Genomic DNA, 7,314 nt, shown 5'->3' with positions numbered 1-7,314 from the left:
GTGCTCCCTTAAGGGTCCTATCAGCATTTTTAATGCGTTGTGTCGTGAAGGGTATTATGTGTTGCTTGCATTGTGGGCAACAGAAGGGTTCAGTCCAATTTTCCACCACGATGGTTTGGGGGCAGTGCAAAGTATGGGTATTCAATGATAGTAGGTATTCTTTGGTGGGTGACATGTAGGGGGTAAGTGGAGCATAATTTCTGGCCCTAGGCCCGGACTCAGCGCGGACGGGCGCAGACGGGCAGGACTTTGGCTTGACTTCGGCGCCACTCCGGCGCCGCTGTTCGCGTCCGCTGCGCGGAGGTGTGCCCATCTCCTTTTGTAGTCTCAGCGCTAGAGCGCTGGGACTGGCCACTTACTTCAATATGGCCGCCACTAATTTAATATAGCGTCAGGGTCTGTGCCAATATATCCGAGGGTGTGGGGAAAGCAGAGATGCTAGAGTTACAATTAAAATACGGCGCTAAACAAAAGTATAACGAGGTCTTTCAGAAATTTTTAAAAATGAATGCTGCGAGTCGCCTAACACCCGGCTTCCGCCTCAGGTGTAAACACAAAATACACAGGCCAGATTGTGAGGATTTGTGAGGTTTGTTAGGAATGAAATGTGCTTTGGAGTTCCTGTCTAAAAAGGGATCTAGGGGCTGATTGCAGTCTCCCGCTAAAATGAAATTATCATCAATGAACCTGGTGACATGCTGGGAAAATGAATGCCAGAAAGTGGGATCACCAGTGGTAGGGGCATAAACATTTAGAAGAGAAATTGGAACATTCTTAATAGAAAGTTGAACATAAGTCCAACGGCCCTCAGTATCAGACTCTTGAGCAATCATAGAAGAAGAAAGAGCTTTGTGACTTTGAATAGCAACTCCATTGCGTTTACCATCCCCGGGGGAAAAATAAACATCACCCACCCAGCTTCTTTTCAACTTAACAGATTCTTCAGCAGACAAATGAGTCTCTTGCAGAAAAGCAATGTCCACATTTAAACGCGGAAGATGAGACAAGATTCTCTGTCGTTTGATAGGTGAGTTAATGCCCTTAACATTCCAAGTGATTACTTTAAGAGACATATCATATCAAAAAAGAGGAAAAAAAGAAAAGCAGAAGAAGATAAGAAAATGCGAGTGAGACCCAGAGGAGTAAGAAAAGCAAGGAGAGCAAGAAGGTCAATGAACGTCAATACATGATAGTAATGAGCAAGAAGATGAGAAAGGGGGAAAAAACGTGAGGAAGAAAAAGATAGAAGCGGTAGATGTAGAAAATCCGGGAGGAGAAAAGTAGAAATAAGTGAAGTAATAAGAAGGAGTGGACAATAAAAGAGTTTTGAAGAAAGAAGAGAGAAAGACACTTGTAAAGCAGAAGAAACAAGTAACTGATGCAGAAAAAATGAGAAGATAATCCAGAGACATATCATATCGAAGAAAAAGAAGAAAACAAAAGAGAAAGATGGGGACGCAAAGGAGATCAAAAGAATTGAAAAGCCAAGAAGAATAAGAGAATCGATAAAAAGCAGTGCAATATAATAAAGAGTAAAAGGATGAGGGAAGAAGAAATAGGGTGAGGAAGAAAAAAGTAGAAGCGAGTTGTGTAGAGGAGAGGATAAGGTAGTCCGAGAAGTAGTCAGAATAATAGATATAAGACAGCAATAGAAGAGTATTCGAAAACCAAGCGGAAGAGACACCTGTGAAGCAGAGAGAATTGGGGGACGTAAAAGTAAGAAAGATGCGAGGAGGAAAGTGAACAACTGGGGGAAAGGGAAAACATACTTACGAAGGGTAGAGATGGGGAGGGTAGATCAGCAGGGGAAGGGTACGCGAGGAGATGAATGAGGGGGGGAGCGCCAGGCAAAGGAAGCAAACGTCCGATGCAAACGAACCAACAGGTCGAGGGAATGACGCCCAACATATTGTAAAACCTGCAAGGAGAAGGGGGGAAAGACAATAATAAATGAGACGAATGAGAGAGGGTGAGAACAAGACAATAATGAATAGAAAAAAGATACGCAAAAAGGCGGCAGTGAACAATACTAATTAACGAACAGGGAGAGAAAAAAACGAGGGGGAATAAGGGGAAGAACAGGAGGACATGTGAACAGGAGCCGCCTGAAAACATAACAAGAACAAGCAAAAATACATTCAACCATGCATGGCAAGCATGCAAATTTACTGAAATTTCAAAGCTTTATCACGCAAAAATCATGGCGGAAAAGCTGATGAAGAGCTAGAGAAGTCCATATCAGAGGTTTGAGTTGCATTCAAAAAGCTTCATAGGCGAACAGGATCTTCATATGTTGTAGTTTTGTTGTTGTAGGTCACTCGGAATAGGCATGGGTGGAAAAGTCCGTATCTAGCTCCAATAGCACGGAGTTCTGGTCGCATGTCCAGGAAGGCCTTGCGTCGAGTAGCCGTAGCTCTTGCATAATCTTGTGCAAAGAAAAGGTTGGAGCCTGACCATTGCAGTCGAGGTGAGGCACGGGCCGCTGAAATAACTTTGAGGAGGTCAGTGTATTCTAAGAAGTACATGATGACACCTCTTGGCCGTGAAGAAGGAGAGGAAGTAGAAGGGAGGCGACCCAACCGGTGTGCACGCTGGATGTTAAGCGTGGTATCTTCAGGAAGGTGAAGGAGCTTGGGCAGAAATGATTTAAAGAAGGCAATGGGATCAGTCCCCTCGCAATTCTCCGCAAGGCCATAGAGACGAAGATTGTTGCGCCTGTTACGATTTTCCAATTCTTCAACCTGCTTTTGAAGAGAAGAGATTTGAGATTGCATGTGTGTTACTTTAGAGGATGACTCTTGAAGAGCTGTCAGGGAATGTTCTACTGTAGTCACTCTGGCATCCATCTGAGACCAGTTGTCAGTAAGAACCTGCAACTTAGAGTTAGTTTCTTCCATGAAGGGTCTGAGGGCGCGTATTTCTTCCAATAGCAGCTCCATGGAGACAGCCGATGTGGACCCCGTTGGCGATGGAGGATCTTTTTTAGGACGCTTCGACGTGACCTTCCCTGGAGGCTGGATGGGCTTCTCCGTGTTAGACTGCGACATTTGAGTGATGAGTCCTTGAGAGGCCTCGAGGTGCGCCAGTGCAGAGAAGACTTTGGAATTTTTAATGAAGATGCGACGTGGAGGTTTGGAGGTGCGAGAGAATGCCTTTTTTTCCATAAAGATGAAGAACAGTGATGTCCACTACTAGTCCAGAGGCAGTGAAGAGTATGCGTCGGAGCTTTTAACTGAAGGACTGCGCCAAGTGTAGGTATGCCATGAAGTGAGGAAAATGGATGGAACAGCAATCAAATCTCTAACTGAAGAAGGTAGGACATAAATGACGAGAACAGAGAGCCATCTTGGGGACAAAGTGTAGAGAAATGGCACCTTGTGGAGCAAAGAAGGTCCATCAAAAAGAAGACCTCATGAGTATAAGGGGAGCAAATGAAGGAGAATGCACAAAAAACCGTGCTCAGAACTGCCCCAAATTGTAAATAGCGCAGGATATGCGGCCAAGGGAGAAAGCAGCGCAGTTAATGCGTAATGGAATCAATCTGAGTACTTTTGCAGGGTGGCTGAGGAGATGAGAGAGCATTTGCTCAAAATGGCCGCCAGAGAAATAAAAAAACGCAAACCAAACTTGCCAGAGTTCAATTAGAGGCAGCTTGCAGCATACACAGGCAGCGGTGAGACAAGCAAGCAGAAATCACCTCACAATGTGTAATTGGCGTTGCGCAGGGCTCCGTGGTGTGTGCACATCGTCGTAGGTCAGAAGCGCCGCAGTCCGCGCTGAATACACACAAAATGGCGGGCGCGACTCTCAGTCAGCCGCGTCCGCGATGCAAACGAGAAGAACGGCCATACTGCCGCCTGGAAAGGACCGCAAATAGGAGCCCCGTAGTCGCCGCAGTCTCCGGTTGCAGTAAAGGAGTGTTGCAGGGACAGGTGCGTCAGCAGAAGCGGCGAAATTCCTCGGCGACCGGGAGCACCTACATCCGCGCTGCCGTCCTCACCGGGCGCCAAGCCACGCCCCCCAAGGTTCTGTCTTAAGCCCTTTATTATTTAATGTCTATTTTAGACCTCTATCAACAATTGCAGAGGAGACAGGACTGTCCCTATGCTCTTACGCAGATGACACCCAGAGAATTTTTTCCCTCTCCATAGTGCAAGAATCTGTGTCATCTACTCTTCAATCTGGTCTAACTAAAATTGTATCCTGGATGCAAATGAATTTGTTAAAACTCAATGGCGAAAAAACTGAAGTCCTGATTTTAGGGAAAATAAAAGATCTTTGTGGTCCCCAGCACTGGCCATCTGAAATGGGCCCTTTACCCCAGCCATCTCATCAAGTCGGCAATCTGGGCTTCATTATTGATGATCAGCTGTCAATGAAACAGCAAGTCGTTAAAGTGGCCTCAACCTGCTTTACCATCCTTTAATGGCTTAAGACAATTCTTTGAATGCTGCAGGGTCCCACTCAGAGAACCGTAGTCCAGGCCCTTGTTACTTCCAGGCTGGACTACGGTAACGTGTTGTATCTGGCTGCTAATACAGATGTGACACAAAAATTGAAGGTGGTGCAGAATGCAGCTGCCAGACTCCTCTACAAGGTTCCTGGGTCTGCTTCTATCTTTGGTTTCTTATGCGATGTTCACTGGCTCAGAGTAGAGAATTGCATTAAATTCAAATCCCTGAGCTACATGTTTAAGATTAAAACTGGCACATCCCCTTTATACTTTCAATCCTTAGTTCATCCTTACATACCAGCAAGCTCTCTCCATTCCACGTCTCAAGTAAAATTTTCGGTTCCAAGAATCAGACTGCTGCGCATGGGTGGTCGATCTTTTACCTACCTAGGTCCCTCCTTGTTGTACTCCCTTCCCTTTTCTTTATGAAAGGAAACAGTTTATGGGAATTTTCGCAGAGGTATGAAAACTTGGTTGTTCAATATGTAATTCTCCTTCTTGTGTCTTTTTCTGCTCAGGCTGGTGCCGGAAAACCCTTCGGGGTAGCTGCGCGCCATACAAATTCAAATAACATAACATACCATTAATGGTATTGATTAATTTCAAGCAACTACTTGCAGGTCTTGAGTGGTCTCTACTCCAGGAAGTAGAAGATGTAGTTCAACATCCGAAAATCAGTCACATGCTGACAGAAGGGAGTCCTGTAAGTATATCAGTACTAAAGACTTGCCAAAATTAAATATTTTTGCCATGTGAGAGAAGGAGCCTTGGATGGTGAGGGTCTGGAGAGGAGGCTGAGTTTTGTTGCTATTACTGCATTGCCAGTATTGGTGGTTGTCTTGGAGTGGGCGAGCCAAGGAGATAGGATAATGACTCTTATTCTTCCCCAAAACCACTACAAGCCTGTCCTCCATGTCCCATGGCAGTTGTAAAGCCCTTGATAAACATGAGCAATGTAGGGTCCCCAGGAATGAACTGAAAACCCACTCCATGCAGGAGTTTCCATCTCACCAGGACCCATTGTGGGATAGTGGCTCCTCACCGGGAAACCGTGTGAATAGAGTCAATATCATGTGACATATGGTGGCACTTTGAGAGTTGGCATGCCTGGTACAATATATGTTTTCAGTAGTGAAAGGCGAGGAAATGGGCCCAAAAGGTTGATCACTCACATGTTGGATTGCAAACACTGAGCTCACAAACAGGTCACATCTCAGATGTGCAAAGGACTTAGTGATGACTTTAATCAAGGAGTCGCCCTGCACAGCAGGTCCTACATGGCCTAGTATTGGACCCTTTGAATTCAGTCACACTGACTCAGTCTGTCCCACTCGAAACAAAAACATTCCCCATAGTTTCTTTAGCAGTCCCACCAACAATAGACCACATTGAAGCTGAAAAGTGACTAACCCTAAACTCAAATAGTTACCAAGGAATCTTGCATCAGCTAAGATGAGAGGCACTTTCACTTGAAAAAAGTGTGCATCTAATTTCAGGCATGGATCCTACCGAGCATTACCTCTTCCTCAAGAAGATGGGGAGAGGAGTTGGCCTAACGGCAAGGGTGGTCGACCTCTAATCTGGGGAACCTGGTTCGAGTCTCTGCAAAGATGTGCAAAATCCTGTGATTCTGGGCAAATCACTTAATCTCCCCCTGCTTAACAAAAATAAATGTGCCCTCATGTAGCGCAACTGGTGCTGGTGTAAAGCGCTCTGATACTTGATACCTTTGGCTCACAAAGACATGAACCAAGCAATCACAGCTTGGGCCCACCATCAGATAAGTCCCAGAAACTCTGTGCCAGTAGGTACTTCTATGAGCATCTGCTCCCTATAAGCAGTGCAGTTACAGATCGATTCATCCAGGTAAATTGCAATGTATGTGTTTTTGGAAATGGCAAGGTATGTGTCCACAACGAAAAATATGGGAAATTCTCCTGCTGAAATACACCTTGAAGTCTAAAGAAACCATTTAACACTGATTCCCTGTTCAAAGATGCTACTGGAATGAAACTCGCCCTCAGATCCAACAACCAATAACTCCTGGCCATTCCCAGAATAAATTGGACCAGAAGCGGTGGGCGATTTATCGCATATTTGGCACCCAAGCTCTGGAACTCTCTTCCAATTAATCTAAGAACCAACAGAAACTTTCTTAGTTTGAGAAAATTACTGAAGACTCATTCGTTTAGATAAATATCAAGACATCCTTTCTCATGATTCCTGTCAGCGCTAGGAAACCCATTCTGGGTAGAATATATGACGTTACAACACAAACAATTACAACGCATGCTTTCACAACATGGTTTTTACATCGCAACTACTATTACAACGCATGATTTTACAATGCATGCCATTACAATGCATTTTTAAAAACTACCATTACAACGCATTCCATTACAATGCATACAATTACAACACATACTATCACAACGTATAATACTTTTGGGGCAACAGTAGGGTAAGTGGTGGCTAGTGTAGGGTTAAAAAATACTATTCCCACTCCAGTGAGTGCAACATTAGGGGAAGTGTTGGATAGTGTAAGAGTTAAAATGACTATTCCCACTCCAGTGAGTGCAACATTAGGGAAAGTGTTGGGTATTGTAAGGGTAAAAAATGCTATTCTCATCTACCCCAAAACCCATACCCGCCCTAAAATTAAGAAATCTCCATTACTCACCTTATAATTGCATTATAATGGCATGCATTGTAATTGTATCGGTTATAATGGCATGTGTTTTAGTGATAGGCATTGTAACGGCATGTGTTGTAAATGCATGGATGTAAAGGCAGTTGCGTTGTAACAGTTGCGTTATAAATGCAGTGCGATGTAATGACTACGTTGTAATGGATCTTTCCCT

The 7,314-nt window shown here is 44.5% G+C and overlaps 1 pseudogene; it reads left to right on the top strand.

Annotated features, from left to right (window-relative positions):
• The first annotated feature begins 6,370 nt into the window (after positions 1-6,370).
• LOC147747150 (small nucleolar RNA SNORD36) lies at positions 6,371-6,440 on the top strand (annotated as a pseudogene).
• Positions 6,441-7,314: the final 874 nt, after the last annotated feature.

This window comes from Lissotriton vulgaris, chromosome 1_1 (genome assembly GCF_964263255.1).
Source record: "Lissotriton vulgaris chromosome 1_1, aLisVul1.2, whole genome shotgun sequence".
NCBI classification, from domain to species: domain Eukaryota; kingdom Metazoa; phylum Chordata; class Amphibia; order Caudata; family Salamandridae; genus Lissotriton; species Lissotriton vulgaris.
This window is presented reverse-complemented; position numbering and strand designations above follow the sequence as displayed.